The following is a 20,630-nucleotide window of genomic DNA, read 5'->3' as shown; positions in this document are numbered from 1 at the left end:
TAGAACTGTGCAATAGCCTTCTAATCATTAATTAAAATTATAAAAATCCATTTCTGCCATTCTCAGATGCCAAATTGCTTGCTCTAAGCACCTCATACCAGGTACCACAATGTCCTTTCTTTAGCCTTGTCTTAAATAAACTTATCCTGCAAGGAACAACTTCTATTTTAGTGTTTTAAACACATTTCCTTTTTATTCACTTTTCTCCACTCTGCACTACATTAAGCACTGTTTTTTTCTGTTCACTGAAGTTAAAATTTCCCCTGTTGGAAAGTGTCAGTTCACCAAGGAGGAGGTCTTCCACAGAAGAGTTAGAGACCCCATTTTAGGATATTTTTCATACAATCATAGAATGTCCTGAGTTGGAAGAGACCCACAAGGATCATCTAAGTCCATCTCCTGGACCTGTGCAGGACAACCCTGGAATTCCCTCCATGTTCCTGAGAGCATTGTCCAAACACTCCTTGAGCTCTGTCAGGCTTGGTGCTCTGACCACTTCCCTGGGGAGCCTGTTCCAAGTGCCCTCCCATCCTCTGGGTGAAGAACCTTCTCCTGATACTGAAACTAAACCTCCCCTGACACAGCTTCAGGCCATTCTCTCAGGTCCTGTCACTGGTCACCACAGAGAAGAGATCAGTGCCTGCCCCTTCACTTCCCCTCGTGAGGTTGTTGAAGATTGCAGTGAAGTCTCCCCTCAGTCTCCTCTTCTCCAGGCTACAAAAGCCAAGTGCCCTCAGCTCCTCCCCATACGGCTTCCCCTCCAGGCCCTTCACCATCCTCATGGCTCTCCTTTGGACAATCTCTAATAGTTTTATATCCTTCTTATATTGTGGTTCCCAAAACTGCACAAATATTCAAGGTGAGGCTGCCCCAGTACAGAGCAGAGTGGGACAATCCTCTCCCTCAACTGGCCGGGGATGCTTTGCCTTATGCCCCTCCGGACACTGTTGGCCCTCCTGGTTGCCAGGGCACACTGAAAAGTTTTATTTTGAAATGTCTGAATTTTTGAAAATGTTGACATTTTTATTAGAAAAATTGTTTGAAAATTATTATCTGGATAATTTTCAAATTGATAATTTCTGGATTTCTGCTTCAGAATTATTTCCTTTTTAAACTAAGCTTAACAGAGTAAAAATATATTACACACTCTGTTCACGGAACAGCAGAGTGGGAGCAGCTTTCATGGTAAAGATATTGAAGTGCATCCCCAACAGAATACTACAACCCCCCAAAAAATCTTTCCTTCTCTTATTTCCCTCAAGCACAAAGCATGGGTCATACAGATGCTAGCCCAAGGGCACCTGAACACTGGAAGTACACACCACAATTGGGACTACATAGCACCTGTACAACAGCCTTTAGTGGTGATTCCACTGGTTGGAATCACCAAGTTGGAATCACCATCAGCCCCAAGTTGCAGTGGTGGTTATGAGGAATCCGTGGGATGAGCGTGAAAAGTGACATTTGGGTGAAAGCTGGAATATTCTGGCTCCCCAGTTGCCCTGGGGGATCATTTATGAGGAAAGCAGAAAGAATTTACAGCTTCTTTTCTATAATGAAGTTGAGAACAATGGATTTTTTTTTCATAATTCCCACCAGCTAAAAAACATCAAAGCACTGTTACTGAGATTTCATTTTTTCATCTTGATAGCACATGTTTTGATACTATAAATATTTCTGTGGGATTGGGAGAAAAGCTCAAGCCTTTACCTCTAAGCCTCTTCACTGCTTGGTCTCTCCTTGGTTCTTAAATCTAATACTCTGTCACAGCAGAAAAGTTTCTTCCCTCACTAAAGATAACAGATTCTGTCATTTCTCCAACAGACACTTTTATGTTTTCTCACAGCCTGCCCTCTAAATCATGGTAAAAATCTCCCCACGAGGTGCCATCTTGTCTTCCATAAAATCCTCTTTTTAAGCTTTACCTCTGCCACGAATCCCAGGAAGCGCTGCTGGCTGGCAAAGCCCGGGGAGGAATCTGTCTGGGGCTGCAGGCAGCACGCAAATGTCTTTGTCACACCAGTATCTCCCCAGCCTCACACCCCTGGATGAGTCCCCCCCCTCCTCACCCCGCAGTAATCCCGGGCTGAGATAGCTCTAGCTCGAGGGCAGGGGCTGCGTTTGCACTTGTTGGCGCAGCACCACAAGGCCGGAGTGTTGATGGAGGCCTCCGGGCAGATGAGATGAATTAATAAAGTCAAACTACCTAAAGCTGATCTCATTCTCCTCCCACTCTGATATACGAGCTATTCATACAGCAAGCCACTTATTCTTTTCCTCACAATGTAGAGCTCTTGGGACGTGTCAGAGTGACCAGATTAAGAAATGAAGTCTGCATTTGTTCCCTGGACAGGTCTCACCTACTTTGGTAGCAGCAAATAATCGCAATTGTCCCTTCTTCTATTTTCCCCATCAGTAATTTTAGGAATCATTTCCTTGTCAGTAACTCCAAATCCCACAGTTCCTATCTGTCAGGGTATGGATTGCCTGAAGTCATTTTAAGACCCAAAAATCTTGCGTTTCAGCACAACACTAAGGCTGGGCTCACATCCAAGTCTGACTTTTCCATACAGCTCTTAGGGAGATCTGCACTGTCAGAACTACTTACCGCTTTTCAGATGAGATGTTAAAGTGGGGTCACATCTTTCCACATCTCTGCAGGAGCTGGGAAGCATTTAAAAATCCCATGGCGATATTCAGGAAGGGTTAGTGTTAGCTGAGCTATCCTTGGCTCGCACTGTCCCTATCCACCCTCCTGCACACACATCTTTGGGGAAATATGCAGCGTTCCAAGCTGTGCTTGAGCTATTTCAGGGTACATAAGAGTCGCAATTTTAAGTAGTTTGTGAAGTCCACGGGGATGTCTTGAGTACTCTGCAGCAACCAGACAAATATGCAGGCACATGAATGGGCTTTGAACTGGAGGGGAACAAACCACTAACTCCCCCAGCTTCCCAGTCTAGAACCAGGCTTCAGAGTCCAGGAGTCTCTTCTAACACAAGCAGCCTAAGAAGGTAAAGAGAAGATCTCTCAGCTGAGAAGCAACGCACTGTTAGCCAGTTTCCTGGCAAAGGCTGCCTGGAAAAACAGCAACTGAGGAAAATAAACAAAGCGAGATTGCTAAAATTGGAAGTTTATTGTCAACTTTTTTTCACCAAAAGATGTTTATTATCAAAAGTTTGTATAAGGGCTCCCAAACTTCAGAAATCAGAAGACCCACATTCAGAGGGCTCCAGATCCATTCTCTGCTCTAGGAATCAACTCTTCCACAGCCAGGAGACTGATCCAGGATGACTTTTATGACACCAATACCTGGTTCTCATTGATAATCAAAATTCTGACATCATAATCTCTATGATTTAATGATGTAAAGGTGGATGCACCTGCATACATCTATGTTTGAAAACTGCCTCTCTGACCTGGGATTGTGTTTATGAGAGATTTGCAAGCTGACAGATATGACTTCTCCTTTTTGCAATTTTTTCCTCCTTTCTACAATGACAGTGCTACAAATTGCAAACTGATCAGGGCAGTACTACACTGATGCTGCACTAGCTGTGACTGCACAGTTTCCAGCTAAAAGATTACTCATGTCTGCCTTCCAAATATCTTGTAAATTAATTCCTCATTTGTGATCAAGAGATGTTTTTAGACTGAGGTCAAAGACAAATAAGCAATTAATATTCCTTCAGTATCACTATAGTGGCCATAATCTTGGCTGAAATCCTGGAAAACAGACCAGAACCACCACTGTTAAAAGCATGATTAGTTAGAGTAGGAGTAACTGAGTCAAAAATCAGTGATCAGAGCCGGGACAAATTCCCACCCTTAGGAGGCCTACAACTTGATCCAGGCAGGGATCAAGTTTTAACACACACTTATTAACAGATTAGAATCCCCAAGTCCTCAGGCTCATCTGGCTATCTTTCTGGAGGGATACACAGGGTAGAATGGGTTACTTGTGCCTTGGAGAACTTTTTCTAACTGTGACTAGAAAAGTGTAGGTCTACAACCCTCAAACCAACAGATTAGGTTCAAATTATGAAGACTCCTATGTTATTCTTCTTATTTACTAAGTTACAGTTAGTAGTAGCAACTACTGTCAACCTGTGTTAGCACCCCCAGTGCTGTCCAAATGCCTGGTAGGACACTTCCCACACAGGAGGTGATTGCCTTCCTATGCTCTGACATCCAGTCTCAGTTTCTAAGCAATGTGTCCTTTCATTTATATCACCCAGAGAAATATCTTGGCTTTCTTCCACATTCATCCTCCTGGTTATGTTATTGTGTTTCACTGCACACTGTTGTAAATCACATGTGTGCAGAAAGACGGTGTCCAGGGTTGAGATACCCACCTGGTTTTAGGCAGACAAATGTAGGGTAGCTCTGCTTTAATGCTGTCCATTCCCTGCCCACTTCCAACACCTGCTAGAATACACAAGGCAGATGAGTATCCCATGCCCCAGCAATATCAAACTCATCCTATAAAGCACAGTGGCAGTTCTGCAGCTCTGAGATTATGCAGAATGCACTTTAAGAGAGCTGAGAACAGATCAATCCTGTTGAGGACATTTTTCTGCACAAGCAGCTTCAGAAGAAATATGGTGAATGCAGAGTCTGACCAGAATTAGAAAATGCTGTAAAATCTTCCTCTCAATAAAAGCCTTTCAATAATCAGCAACCTCCCAGGAGGCTGAGATGCTGAAATGTTCCACTCAAATGCTTCTTTTTCTCCTGAATTTCTGATCTTCATATCCACCCACTTAAAAAACAACAAAAATCCCTACCATGGGGAGAAAAAAAAGGCATATTCTAAGGGGATGAGGATGTAGAAGGAAAACAAATATGCCATGGTGACACGTGCATTAGAAAACTCCAAAACAGATGGCCTTTCAGTACCTAGAGGGGGCTTACAAGAAAGATGGGGACAGATTTTTTTGGCAGGACCTCTTGGGATAAAAAAAGGGGATATGGTTTTAAACTAAAAGAGGGTAGATTTTGATTAGATATAAGGAAGACATTTTTTTTATGAGGATGGTAAAACACTGGCAGAAGTTGTCCAGCAAGGTGGTAGATGCCTCATCCCTGGAAACATTCAGGGTCAGGTTGGACAGGGCTCTGAGCAAATTGATCTAGTGGAGGATGTCCCCGCTCATTCCAGATGATGGCCTTTAAAGGTCCCTTCCAACACTTTGATTCTATGATTCCATGAACTACAAAGTGTTGCTCACTTTGTCATGTCCCACTGCCATGACTTCTGTGAATTACTGGTTTAAGAAATTTAAATCTCAGTAAAGCAAGAAAAACAGGATTTTCAGTGTTCTGCTAGAACCCAGAACTGTCAGGAAGCCATAAGTCTATCTGAGAGGTGAATCTGCCTGCCAAAACAGCAGAATACTTCTTCCAAAATTCAGTATGGCCTGAGTGGGAGTTAGACAGGTGCTTATACAATTTTAATAGTTTGAAACAGTGCTTATGCTTAAAAGCAGGGGCAGGTTATTTGCAGTGCAGCCAAAATTTTCAAGGTGAGGAGGAAGAGAACTCACAGAAGACATTTTACTAGGTGCTTAGAGATGCACACAGGACAGTGTGGCAATTGAGAGAAAGGGAAGGAGATGTCTGTCAGCCAAGGTTCCCCTTTTCTTACTTTGCCTCTGCTACTTTCTTATACTGCTCTTTTCTCTTCTACAACTTCTGCAGTAATTACTCATTCTCGCTTTTAGTTCTTTGTCCCCATTTGACATTTTTTGTTCTCTCAGCCCCTGGTATTCTCCTGCAATCCAATGTTCAGCTGCAGTGTGTGAACACTGACCCTGGTGTGGGCACTCAGCTCTCTGAGTGCAGTTTAACAACCCTCCAAAGAAATAGTTGCTTGTGCACCTCTCCACTACTTTATCCCTCTGCCAAGATGCTGCTGTTCTGTAGAAAGATGGCTGGAACAAACACATTGGCTTCTCATCCCCTTGCAGTTGATAGTCTGGCATGCTATGCCACAGTGGATCACAGGGTGTGTTGTAAAGGGCACTGTGGAATGTCACTGAATGACTGCACTTGTCCCATCTGCCAGAATTAGCATCAGCTCAGCTGGCTTGCTGCTCCAAACACAGCTAGTGCAGACTGTAAACAAAGACTGAGGTGAATATAAAACAAAGAGAGACTCCTGTTTTTAAAGGTCATGTAACCACCCTGAGAACTTCAGACATGTGTGGAAGTCTTTCAAAATATCATAGAAACAGAGGGTATAACAGGTTCCCTGAGATAGTCAGTAAATCAGTAAGGGTACTGGGACTGTGCTGAGTCAGTGTATAACACCTGTTTGGGGGCAAAAATACACTTATTAAAAGAGGAATGTTATACGAAAGGGGAGGGCTGAGAGAAAAAGCTGCCCAATCCATCTCCCACAAAATACCAGCTGGTTCTAAGTTGAGACCTCAGCCATCAGCAGGAAGCTGTACAACTGCTATGAAGGCCTGACTAGAGGTTATCCACCTTTTTCACACTGAAACCCATTTTGTCCTTTTCTAGAACTTTCTACATAATTTTAGGAACATGAGAAAGAAAAGGCAGTACCCACCTAGTTATTTTTCTTCATTGCTTCTGGGTGAGGAGTCTGCACCAGGGACAACCACCCTGTCCCCAGTAATGTGGGCAGTCCACAGTACCAGCCTGCATTATTTTAACTGCTTTGTTTGAATCTGTGATAATGCACTACCTACTTCTCATCTCCACATCCCAAAAAAAGCAAAGAGCAAGGCAGAGCTCTCAGTTGCATAAATATTTTTCTCTTGCCAAGGAATCTTCTCTGGGCAGGCATCCTGCATTTTTATCCCAGAGAGCAGCATCCTCTTCTCAGAAAACAGGTATGTTTCCCACTGGAACTTGCATCAGGAGGGAGAGAAAGGAGATCATGTGAGAGTTAAAAGATCCGATTTTTCAAAGCATAAACTCCTGCAATTTCTATGCTAATGGTGCACCTGTGATAAGCTGATGTTGTTAACATGAACAAGCTCTCAAGAGTTACTGTTTAACCTAATATGACCCCGAATGGGGCAGTGGGTTCACATCTAGGGCATGTGGCTGTTAGATGAGGAGATTTTTTAATAAGCAATTTGAAAGAAATATTTTTCAAGAATAATAAAAAAAATTCTAGTGGATTTGTATCAGCTTTACAATATAGTTGAGGCAAATAAAGGTTTTCTAGTAACACTAGATGAAGTATCCTTTTGACAAAGAGGTACCAGGGCTTTCTAGAGTGTTTGAAAAAGCCTGCACTATGCATGGCAGAAAAATGTGGCTGCAGTGCCCTGGGTTGTTAAAGCTGAATTACAACTTTCATTGTGATCCTCACTTAAGCTCTCCAATGGCTAATTTTTTCCTACACTGTTCTGGAACAGAAGTTAATTTAGGGAAAGCATTTGAAACAGAATTTATGAACTGGTGTGAGAACAAAACAAGCCTACCATTCCCCCATTGGCTCCAGTGGTTTTTTTGAGCCTGAAATGCTCCCACTTGGCTCAGCTGTTTTTGTCTTTAAACTTGAATGGTTTTGAGTCAAAACCAAAGAACATCTGTTTGGCAGTTTTAAAGCTAGAAGTAGTTAACATTTTTCCCTTGATGTGCACAATTTGATTCACTGCCCTGCGGTGTGGATGTTACTGGAGGGGCTTTATGCATGATTTAGAAGCCAGAACAGTGATGCAGGACACCCAGGATGGCCAGTGGCAGACAACATGATGTTGGGCTGAGGCAGGGCCAGGAGCCACAGCTCCCTTAGAGAAGCATTTGGGGGAGGCAGAAGCTGTCGGCTCCCGGTTCAAATCGAGTTCTGAGCTCAGCAAGAGCTCCTGCCTTCCAGAGAGGCAAAGTGCCACCATTAGCCAACCAGGAGCAGCACCTTGTTTCCTGAAGAGGCAGGTTCCAAGCCAGGTTTGTGCAGGAATACACACCCTCTTGTTGAGGAGAGAAAGATGAAGCACTTGCAGACCAGCAGTGTAGCCCTCTTTATCCTGAACTTCAGGAGTGCCTCTCCTCATTATTATCACTTAGACCTGCAAAGCTGCTTTTCTGCTTCAGGCTTGCTGAAAAACAAACAAACAAAAAAATAAATACAAGCATGTGCATATTCTGAAGTCTAAAAATTCTGAAAGAGAAGAAAATTTTTGCTAAAATAATCAACTATTTTATTTATTGGAGGAAGTGTCAAATGTATGCTTTTTAAAGGCTTTAATTAAGCAGAGTTGGGAGTCATTAGATTATTCAAAAAGTCTGCTGCTTCCCATTAACTAATAGCAACTACCAAAACATGGTTTTTTTTTTATAGACCAGACTTAGATCTAAGTGTAAAAGTATCTTGGAGAGTAAAGGCACATACTACACTTAGAGATCTCACCTTCATGGTATAGAATTCCCTACTTGGCAGTTAATACTTCCAAGTTGGAGTTGAAAATTGCCTCTTTCTGAACACTGAAATTAACAGAGGATTAAACTGTCACCTTTTGCATAAAAATGGGCTCGGAAGATTGATTATGCTGTGAGTCACATTTTAGCTTGAGATCAGCTATTTAAATTTCATGCAGGTTGCACTTTTTTTTTTGCTAGCATTTTTATCTTTAGGTGGAAAAGATACTGGATATTGTGTTGGGAGTATTTCTGAATCAGTGAATTATGGCTCTTCTGTCTTCTAACCAGTGTTAAATTGCAAATGTCATTGGAGAAAAAGAAAAGGTTATAAAGGTAGCAGAAATCTTAACTCTTCAGAATAAAGAAAATATTGTCTTAAGACCCCATGTTCATCTGAGACAGACAAATGTTAAAAAAATACCTTTATTACACCAGCACAAAAAAAAAAAAAAAAAAAAGACGTAAGGAAATGTTTGGACACTGTTCATGTCACACCATCCTATGTTGGCACTTCCATTTGACACGCAGACTTGTCAGCTTTGAGCGTAGCTGTGAACTACAGATGCTTTTAAAATACGGTAGAGAGGAAAATAGATTCCCATTCAAAATAGAACCTGTACTGAGTGTCTATTCCAGGCCTGAAAAGGACTGAGATTTGCTAGTCATACAGACAATTTTCCAGCTGTGCTAACACTGAGGGAGAACATACTGAGGTGCTCTCTATCCTTTCTCTCTCAAGATGGTTTTGAAAACTCCAAACAGAAGTATTTCATCTGTTTCTAGAGACCAGCTGTTCAACAAGAGGTGGGAAATGGAGGAAGCAACAGACAAGCAGCTTTGAAATCTGCTCATATTGGCATGGCTGAATTGTATTAACTCATCACATGGCTGACAGCATGTAAAATATAAGACAATTCATACAGGGCTTTCCCACCTGTGCATTTCTAAGTACATAAAATAATATCAATTCTAGTATTTTTTTCTGTCTCTCTGATGATTGATAGACATAAACCCAAGTGAGATTGGTGAAGGGCATCCTTGATCTCTGAGTAACAGACTTCCAGTGGCTGGGGCTCATCACAGAATCACAGAATGGTCTGGGTTGGAAGTGACTTTAAAGGTCATCTAGTTCCAAACTCTCTGCCATGGCAGGGACAACGTTTGCCACTTTTTGTTGGTTATCATCTCCTTCAGGAGCCAATGTTGACACTGAGGGAAGGTGGTTGAACTGAGGACAGATTAATTAAGAAGGCAAGTTGCAGGCAGCGACAGGCGAGGATCAGCCACTCACTCGACAACAGAGTGACCGCACAGCAAACACCCACCTGGTGCTGTGCTGCTGAGGAGCACCTGGAGACAACCACCACATCAAAATCCAACAGCCTCCCTCAAAGGCATCTCTACTTATGACAGACCCAGACTACCGCCTGGAAATCCTCCTCCATATGTGCTTTTGAACGTCCTCATTGCTAAGTGTATTGTAGTACTTTGCATTCATGTGCTGGGCTAACATCATGTAAAATTTTCATATAAGCATTGTTATTCCTCTTCTGCTCTTAAGAGGGAGAATGTGATGTTTGGGGAGCCTTTTTAGTTAAGTGAATGATGTTTCTGTGTCAGAGACATCAGTCCAAAACCAATCTTCCAGTTAGCTCTAAGCCACCTAAGCAACCTTCCCTGCATCTGCATCTTGCTTGTCAGCACCACCTTCCACATCGTCCTCCTTAATCTTCCATCCAGCCCTGTCTACAAGTTGTCTTTCTCCATTAAGTCTGATCTCTAGTTATGGACAGAAAGACAGGAGGTACAGTGCCATGTGGGATTGCTGCTCACTACTGCCCATATTTGTGAGCTGCACCACCCTGATGTACCGAGTATATTGTATAATTACAGAAAAGCTGCTGGACTCACACTGGATGTCTGCTGAGACCTGTACTTAGGACACTTTGTTATAGCCTTCTAAGGAGTTGGAGATTGAAAGTGACCCTAAAGTTTTCTCTAATTATCAGACAGATTTTTATCCTTTCTGCACATCTGTTCTCCATCTGGGGCTAAGAGAAGTAAGTTCTCAACTCTCTCGAGTTGAAAGACTTCGTTTACCCCTGTGGTAAAAAGCTCCATAGTGCCTCAGGGACAGTACTGTTAACTCCAGCCAAAACCTCAGAGCAGCGGCACTTACAGTTCCCAGGCCAGGATAGGGAGCAGCTGGGAAATCATGACTGAGACCTGGAGTTTGAGTATGGGAAGCCAGTGCAGAGAGCAGGAGTCAGTTTGACATGCACGTGGGTGTTTTGAGTTGCTGAGGGGACACATTGCAGTGCTCTGTAGCAGTTGTGTTTCCTGGGGACCTGGGGCATTGTGCCAAGTATACAGTACCCCTGTAGATCCGAGAGCAGGTTGTGTTTCAGAATGCTTTCCTCCATCTCCAGATCTCTTTACCAGCCCAATGGGAAATGGATATCTCTGGGCATCTTTCCAGAAGCCTCTGAGCTGATGCCTTCATGCAGCAAAACTCAGTGGGTACATTCATGTCCTTTTCACCTTGGTATTTGCACTGCATTAAGTATTTGCCTCACCTTTGCTGCTCCTTTGGATGCCCACTGGCCTTTTGTCTATTTACCAATTCAGGAAGTACCTAAGTAGGAACAAAACTGGGTTCAAGTCTGACACAGCAAAAGTATCTGGCAGATACTATTGGCTTTGACTTTTTAACAATCATTACAGTTAATAAAAGTGTTAAGCTCTATAGGTACGTGTCCCTTCTGAATTTACACCACTGAGGTGAAATTTAACCCTTCTTCACTGTTTCCAAAAGTCAGTCAGGCTGTCATTGAAACAATGGAATAAAATCACCAGACCTCGAACTATTCCTGTTCCTATTTAAAGGTGATAAAGAGTTGATTTTACATAAGATCTCATCAGCGTTCCTTAGTCAGCATGATTGTTCTGGACTTCCTGGCGTTCTGACAAACTGAGCAAATAAGGTTATTTAGGAGCTTAGAGCTGGGATGGATGGAAAGGGAAAGTAGACAATATGCTGCCACCTTTTGGTTAAAGAAATGAGAACAGGTATTATCTGGATAGATCTACCTAGCGGAAATTGAGACATCTATGCTTGTTTTCTGCAATAAAACCACCTGAAAGTCCATATGGTGCAAGATGTGTCCCTTCACGTTCTGAGCTGTTGCTATGAGCTTAGCTCACATATTTCACATTTGTTCAGTCTTGTTCGAGCTAATTAATAATTATCAATCAATAATTAATAAAACATACAGGGTTGAGTTTTCTCACCTAAAACTAATGCTTTGCATCACTGAGTTGGTTTGAGGAACAGAGCTGCACAAATAAAAGGTATTTTATATCTCATGTATTAGTAGCTTGTAAAGGTAAGTGACTGGCATGTCATAGCTCCTGTTGGGCTGTTTATATGGACACAGGCAGTTCAGGCAGCCTGACACTCTTCATTACTAGGTTTGTTAACAGTACTTTACAATTCTAGCCTTAACTGTTTGAATAAGATTTTCTGTGCTTGCTGACTGCTGAAGATCTGAAAGGTATTATGTTTCCTTGTTTAATAAAATATTGGTTCAGCTGCCTATGAGAATAAAAGATGGAAGAATGCCCATCTTAATAAAAGGAATGCAAGATTTCTCTGTTAAAAAGTTTGTGAACCTTCTAGTTTGATGCAGAGCCTCAAACTCTAATAGAGGAACTATCTGTATCAGAGATGTGCTTCTCACTGCTCCTATGAGTCACAGCACAAATTTGGGCCAAGTGATAAGCCTTTGAAAATCCCAGTTTAAATATGTTCTGTAAAGACTTATGGGAGCTTTCAAGTTCAGGTTCGTGAATGTTCTGTAACTCTCTGCTCGCATGAGCCAGAGGCTCTTCACATTTACTGCACACACAGATTCACTGAATGTTCCCCACGCTTATGCACAAAAATCCATCAAACACTTGAGTTCTTGTTTCTCAGTGTTGGCAGTGAGTTCTCAGTCAGTTCTCCTGACATCAGGGTAATGTAAAGGGGGCTCCTGCCTGCCTGTACTGCAGAAGGGACAGGAATTCTCTAACCACCATCAAAGCTGTGTCGGTAGGCCTGTAATACCCTATTCCAGTGACACCTTGGTTCCTGAGACCTGAAGCCCTTGATAGTCAGCAAGGTCTTGCTTTGGGAGCTGAGGGTGCTGAGGATCCCTGGGGTGGAACACCAGGACAATATAATCTAAGGGTGTCTGGGTGTGAGATCACCTTACAGGACACTGCTCATGCAGCACTTTGGTGCAGCTCCCACCTGGAGTAGCCACAGTCACCCAGCCATGAGCAAAGCTGTGCAGCAGACCTGAGCCTGGCCCTGGTGCCACACCATGCCGTTGTGACACTTCACACATGGGTGCTTATGCAAAATGTCCCTGGCTCAGGAAAGGCTCACAGACCTGTAATGAATCAACAGTGTCACCCTGCACTGTGTGCTGCACCACACTCCACTGCACCACTGCACCTTGAGGAGTTCTAGGCTCTCCTGCCAGTTGGAAGAGTATCCAGATGACCACAGACATGAAAAAACTCTAGGAAATATCTTGTTTATGCACTCATCACTCGCTAACAGTCCCAGCAGAAGCACTCAACAGCTTCACAGACACCGTCATATAAAGATCAAGAAGCTGAAGGAGACCTGCAAGAAAAACTGTTGGTAGGGATTTTAAGGCAAAACACCCCCCCACCCCCATCCCCTGCCATGTGTTATCACTTCTTCAAGGGGTTTAGCTTCATCACCCATCAGGAAAAGGAAGAGAGGAACTGATTTATCTCTTTTTCAGGAGGGAAGTGGTGCTTCTCCTCTCAGGGTGAGGGGCATCCTGTTACCTTTCACAGCTCAGGATCACGACATTAACAATCTGCGCCAGTGATGGGAAACAGCAAGACACATCCTTCCAGAGCTAAATGAGGCCTCCTTTTCCTACCAGTAAATTCCCCTAAGCCTCTTGGCAACCAGAATTCCTCCTCTCCATCTCAGCACTCATCTTCCACACACCTCATGAACAGTTTTTCCCCCATCTTTCAAAGGTAGGGGTTTTTATCCCTTTACCCTACAGGCTCAGCACCAGCACAGGCACACAGCTGTACAAAGCAGTTACTGAAGCCACATCAGTTTAGTGACACAGAGTCATATCAGGAAATTCTTGTAGGGATGGCCTTTTTTTTTTTTTTTTGCTTTTCTCTCCCTCTGCCACTTTTCCATCATTTTTAGGGAAGCATATCCAGCTTATTCATATAGAGCTGTATATAGCTCACAGTGCACAGAACGGACTGTGGTGTGGAGATGAGTCAGGATTGTGTGATGAATCAGATCTTGTCCAGAGAATCCTGGCTCTTTTGTTGCAGAAAGTGAACACAATGACTGCAGGAGGAAAAAAGTGCTTGCAGGCAAAGACATTTGTATGCAGCTCAGAAGGACTGGATTCTATTTTTGTCTTTCTCACAGACTACTAAATTAGCCACTTAAAAACCCATTTTTCATGGCTGACCATGAACTGGGTGCACGGTTTTGTTGAAAGCCTAAATTCTAATCTTGTGCTTTTATGGCTAAAAATGTAGCTGCAATGTAATGCAATTAGCTGTAATGCTATTTTTCTGCTTACTTTATGATGATGTTATCAAAATACATTGAATTCTGTTTGTGAAACTCAGCTCCTACACAGTTGTGTACCGCTGAAGAGTGCACAACAGAACTGGTAACTGTGCCTTCAGAGCAGGATTTGAACAGTAAGTAGTAAGGCATGGAGTCCACACCAAGGCTCAAAAAAGAACAAAACATTGAATAGCTCATTAAGTGACTATCATCCTTTCTGTCCACTGAATGGGCTCCTGGCATTAATGACTACCTTGCAATCAAATACAAGGGGAGGCAAATCAAAGTTCTGCAAACAACACAAATTCTGGTATTTTCTAACTTCAGAATGCTTGACTTTGCAGCCTTAAAAGCTTTTATATGATTTTTTTCTGTGGAATTTAAAGATACATTATGTAAAACAAAGTACTAAGAACATAAGAGGAATATTTGTAGATTAAAAGTGCATTAAGACTGATATTTTTGAGACTTTACCCGGATTATTGTGGATTAGTTTCAACCTATGAAATCATCATAATATTGGAATTGTAAAAAGGTTCACAGAATTTTGAACTAGTTGAACCGAGCTACTGTCAAACAGTAACAAGGAAGTGCAACTCTGTGTACAAACAGACTTTAGGTAAAAATATGACAGACATTTAAAGAGATAAATTGTAAATTCATACAGGTTTTTTTGCTATTTTATCTAATTATTCCCTCTGGGACACTACACTGATGAAAGCACACCTGTGGCTAAGAGGTTTGAGTATCTGTGTCTCACGCTTCAGTGCATAAAGCTGACTTGGCCCTGGGTCTGTGGCACTGCAGTAGGTTGGTCTTACAGCTTCTGCTCCGTTTTCATCAGAACAGGGGTTGTTTGAGCTGTCAGTAACAGATCCTGCCTCTTCAATTCAAGCTGCAGGGGGCAAAACACAATCCCAATACATCAGCCAGCAGGAGAGGATCACACTTGTAAATCAGCTATCAGAACACTAGGGATTGACACAGCAGATCTTTCTCTATGCCCTTGATCATCCGTCCTCATACCTCACACAGCTGCCAGATAAAGGTTTTCCAAAGAACTTTAAGTGAATTTACTTGATGCAGTAATCCTGTCATCTCTGCACATGTGACTGAATTGCCCTCCTCGGAGCTTTCTCCCTGGATTCTTGCAAGCTCCTCTGAAAAGCCAGTTCTGGAATCAATTTTGTAAAGGTTTGTATGTGAATGATCAGGACCTTTACCATTTTATCTGTGAACATTTTAACAGTGAAAAGGCAAATAGCGAATGGCAGTAAAACAAGAAAAACTCAAATCCACCAGTTTTCATGTTCATCACCACCCTATTCTTGGCTGGGATCAGCTTTCCCTTTGCTTGCTCATTCCCTTCTCTGCATTTTCCCACCATGTTGTCAAATGTTCAATGAACCAGCATCAGCACTTTAAAATGTTATTCCCCCAATGACTGTGGAAAAATTCTGTGCAGCCTGAAGGTTAGGCAGGTTAGGACTGGGATGTTTCTATTTAATTTACAAGGCTTGTGTTTTAAGTGCTAGGATTAAACAGATCTTTACATGGTACCTGGCAGCTTTGCATTTGGCAGTTTCCAAAGAAGCTGGGTACCCAGTTCAGTGCTCTGCAGCACTTGATAAGTAATTAAGGTACAAGGGCACTACCAAGCTCTTCACATGTTGGTTACAATGTACTCCATTTAGGCACTGTCAATGACACGCTCATTGTTTACCTTGTGAAACAGCACAGTATCAGTGAGTGTGTCACACCTGATGGTCAGACTGCTCCGTGTTCAGTGTGTTCCTACTATGCCTCATCTCCTTCCCAATAAATTCAGTAATGGTCTCCTAAGTAGGTTTTTAAGATACTTTAAGAAATAACGTGAAAAATTGTGATAATTACTTTTCCCAAAACATTTACTGAAATTATTCTTTTGTGTTCCGGGGATTTTTAATTTTTCCCCTTGTTCTGTCTTTCCTCCTTTTGCTCTTCTCACTCCCCTCCTCCATCAATTTGAAAACCTAAGTCCATAATGCTGCCTTTAAAAAGGGCTTTGAGAGTGTAGATCAAAAACTCCTCTATGAAAGTGTCAATACAATCCATTTAAGAACATCTTCCTTCAACCTAATTTACATTGCCCAACAGTAAGAAAGGGATTAACAGACTAAGCTGATTTAAACACCCCCTTCATTAATGCAACTGTAAATTGGGAAGAGGGCAACATAATTTTTATCTCCAGGTTTCTCCTCCTTGCTTCAGCCCAGTTAAATGGATATGCAATATCCAGTTTGTATGGCAAGTAGCAACACCTCAATAATTCATAAACAATCCCATACAAATACTGTAAGTTTGCCTGCAAAAACTGCAACTTTGTAAGTTCTTATTACAGTTCCAGAGGAAATCCAGCCATGCTGAGAGTTTGGAAGGAGAGGTAATATGCTTTATTAGATGAAATCAGACCAAATACAAGCACTGTAATCCTGAAAGCTTGTTTATTCTTCCAATTACATCTGATAAAATACAATTATGTTTTTCTACGAGCCCAACCTTTCTTATAGATTACAGAAGTATTACTTTAAAAGTAAAGCATTTACAAGAAACACTTGTACAACAAAGCCAATAAAGCCTAAGATAATTTACAAGTGAAAAAAATTAGAAGATTTATACTAATCTACACTGCTCTTTACATAGCTCTAAAAATGTGTAGTGAGCTAGTAATTTTCCCCTGTTTATTTGGATTTTTCTCATAGCAGTAAAAAAGCAAAAATAAACTTTGAAGTGTCATAATTATGTTCATAAGAACATAAAAATGGGTGGAGAGAATTCACTGGCATAAAAAAACTTGAAAGGCTTTCAGTCAATTTTATCTTTAAGTGACTATAGTTCAAGTTCACAGTATCCCTTAAACTCAGAGAGACGTTTTGATTTCAGTCAGACTCCTCAGTTATGTATATCTTGTCATGGCCTTTGGAGGTCTCTGCAATTTTTTTTCCTGCTGTAATCTGTGTTTTTCAAAAAATACTCCAGTCCTTAAAGTCACATCTGAACTAACACCAGAGATCTCAACTTCCAGGCACTAACTGACATTTACGGTTAATTTGAACAAGCTGAAAAGTGTGGGGGCATCTGGAATTTATTGTGGGTGAATCTGTAAAATTTTTTGATTAATGATTTCCATTAAATGATATTGTGTGTGTGTGAATTCTCTGTTTACACTCAGAACTTAAGCAAATACTGCCCTACAGAATACCCCTTTTAATTATGATAATAAGAAATACATCAGCCATAACTCCAGAAAGCTCACTGGGTCAAGAACTACCACTAAAAGCAGGAAGTTTTGCCTGTGGGAATTACTAACTTCTAAATTCAAGCACTTTTATCTTGTGTTGTTACCTGTGTTGATACTAACCAGGACCCAGAGTAAGCAGAGATAGGCGGTGAAATCCAGGTTCTCCACTGATTCATAAATATGGAGTTTCAGGCTCAGACACCAACAGCTCCTAAATCACACCTAGAACATCCAGCTGTATCACACATGGAGTATCTCAAACAGGGGAGTAAGGTGTACAACACACAATATTATAACACATAATATGACTATATGGTAAGACTTAGATACCACAATTCCTACCCAGATACTTTACTGTGTCCTTTCTGTGGCCCCGTGCTTTTAAATCTTCTCAAGTGCTCTGTGTGGGATTTATGCCAAAAAAAAAAAAAAAATCAGTTATCGTCTATCTTAATTTATACAATGACAAAAAAAAGTCAGGACAAGAGGGTACTGGCTGAATATCAGCTCAGGAGAAGGACCAAGGAGCCAGGGTGATGCCAGGCCAAGCACAAGCCCATTTAGGCCAACAGTGCATGCACTCTCACTGCAAATAAAGCAAACTGCACCTGGACTCCATCGAGAGAGGTGTGGCAGGGAAGGTATTATTCCACAGTCATTAAGACAGAGAAATTAGGAGCAAAGAATTTTCACAGAGGCTGGCAAATTCTACTCTAACTAAATGTTCATCCAGTTTGCACAGAAAGGAGAACCTTTTCATAAAAATGGGTGTAGTCTAGCTGGGAAATTAGAAGGTAGCAATCCTTGCCAGAGCAATGGGCTTCTGGAACACTTTTCTACCTTCAGAAGCAGGATAAAACAATCAAGCCAGTTGCAACATGGAGCTTAATTGCTTATAGAAAGACTGATGTAATAATGTAAAAAATGAAGGAAAATAAAAGAACCGTTTCTGAAACATAGTAAAGAGGGAGAGAAAAGAGGAAAGAAACATATGAGTGCTGGCAAGCAAAGTCCATGGAGATAATGAAGAGCAAAGCAATCTTCCTTGAAATCTTGGTAACTTCCTTCTCAGAGATCCCAACATTGTCTCAACATGACCTGATGTCATAACCTTTAATACCCCTCATTTCACAGCACAATTTCATTGTGATGGCTGCTGAAAGCATTATGCTTCTAGCAAAACAACAATACGATGTTTTATACAGCACATGCCTTGAGATGTCAAGTAACAGATGATCCTGAGTTATTCCATGGAATCCCCCACCTACAAAGCAAGGCCTTTCTAACATTTGGTCATATTATCATTAGCAGAGGCAATTTGAAGCACCATGCAAGGACAAATGCCACAGCTGACACAAGAGGTTGCCACAAACAAGCTTCCCATTTGACAGGAGGAAGTCAGATAATCTCGTTTTGTTTGGGTAAATTCTCAGCCATTGTTTCCTTTCAGATCACATTGCTACAGCAAAGTTTTAACATGGGTCAAATGAACTCCCACACAAAATGATACACCCACAAAAATGCATGAACTTACAATAAGCAGCGTTTTATGAACTGAATTAGTATAAAAATTTATTATTTACTGACAGGTGTTAACACTGTCAGTAAATACCATTTTACAAAACCAACCTCTGCTTAATGATAATTAATAGACCTTAGACCCAGTGACAAACCTCTGTTGTCAGTTAACACAAAGGATATTGGCCTGTTGCTACTACCAGGTATCCCATCAGTGCCCCTAACAGCTCTAAAGGTTTAACCCCATAGACAACTTAGGTGCCAACCTGATACCACAGGATAAAATTTATCCTCTTAATACACTTTGAAAAACTAGGAAACTACACTTTCACATCATGCTGAATGTGGTGTTTAGAACACCAGTTACAAACATGAAAGTAAAAATAAAACTGCAGAAAAGCTGAGTTATTCAATCTCGATGGCAATGCTGGGGGCAGGAGGGTACATTATGCAGTTATACACAATCTACTGCTTTGTCTGCCTTCCTGGGCTGGCCCCTGCCATCGTGGCATGAATCACAGCCTAAAGCCTTGCTGGCTCAGGCACTGCCACACTTGCCATTGCAGGATGAGACAGCAGTGGGAACTCAGTGCCACTGCCAACATTGTGTTCATTGCACATGCCTCAGTGCTTCCCAAAACTCCGTAGAGCAGCTTCTTGTTCACCGAGAGCACAAGGCCAACACTAATCTGAGACCTCTGCCTATCAGTGTCCTACTCCTCACTGTGGGTGCCCAGCTGAGATGCCATCCTGCTCTCCCCCAAACCAGGACAGCTCTGGGTTCTACCCCTGGAATGTCCTTCTGACTACACACGTGACACAGCACTCTGCCCTCGGGAGCGCAGGACTAATTCACCCCAGCATATAACGGCACATCTTGCAACAGGTCATGAGATAAAACTGCAGGCTGGAAATTCATGGAGCACTGGGTTTGGTGTGAGACAAAGTCACACCTTTCTTAGAACAATTATAAAAGTGGAATCAAAGAAATGAATCCTTGCCTGTGTCTTGTTTTTATTTGAATACTGCCACAACTGAGCAAGTGAATGTAGGGTGTCTCCCCCTCATCTGTTTTATAGCTCCAGCACTTCTCAACGATTTGATGTTCAACATCACCAACTTTGAAAAAGGGACCTTTGAGAAAAGGAGAAAACATCTGCAAATAGTTACATCTGCAAATAGTTATCTGTGAAAAGCAACATCCTGTGGGATATAAAGCATTCCAGAGAAATCAAGTATGCCCTTTCCAACTCCAAGAATCCCTGAGGAATGAGCACTTTTTTATTACTCTGAAAATCACTATACAAGCTAAACAAAATCTAAATTTAAAAAAAAAAAAAAAAAGTTGTATTATTTTCAAACAGAAAGTTAAAGTACAAGTAACTGTCAGAACAGAAGCTCTTACAACTACCTGGCACTTTGTCTTCATCTGCACAGTGTCTGAAGCCCCTTCAGTTAACAGCTGATAGGGACAAATTTGCAGGTGATGGGACTGGAGCCAAACTGACCACGCAAAGCCTTCTATTCCAGATACGTATCACAGAACAGGCTCCCCTTGCAAGTCACACTTCAGATAAGAGCACAGAAGTGATTGCAGCAGCTCAGACCAGACGGCCACGCAGCACAGCGTTTTAACACTTGACAGTGTCCAAAAATAGATACCTTGAGGAAAGCCCAGGAACAAGGAAAGCTTCCACCAGCATGTGGTATTGCCTGGGAAAGCCCAGTGCCTAATCCCACACAAACTGTACTGAAACAACACTACCCTGTCTTTGGACATCTTTGGACTCCAGTCCATCT

The sequence above is a fragment of the Myiozetetes cayanensis genome, unplaced genomic scaffold (assembly GCF_022539395.1).
Source record: "Myiozetetes cayanensis isolate MyiCay16 unplaced genomic scaffold, myiCay2020 scf7, whole genome shotgun sequence".
Lineage (NCBI taxonomy): Eukaryota > Metazoa > Chordata > Aves > Passeriformes > Tyrannidae > Myiozetetes > Myiozetetes cayanensis.
Note: the sequence above shows the minus strand (reverse complement) of the source record.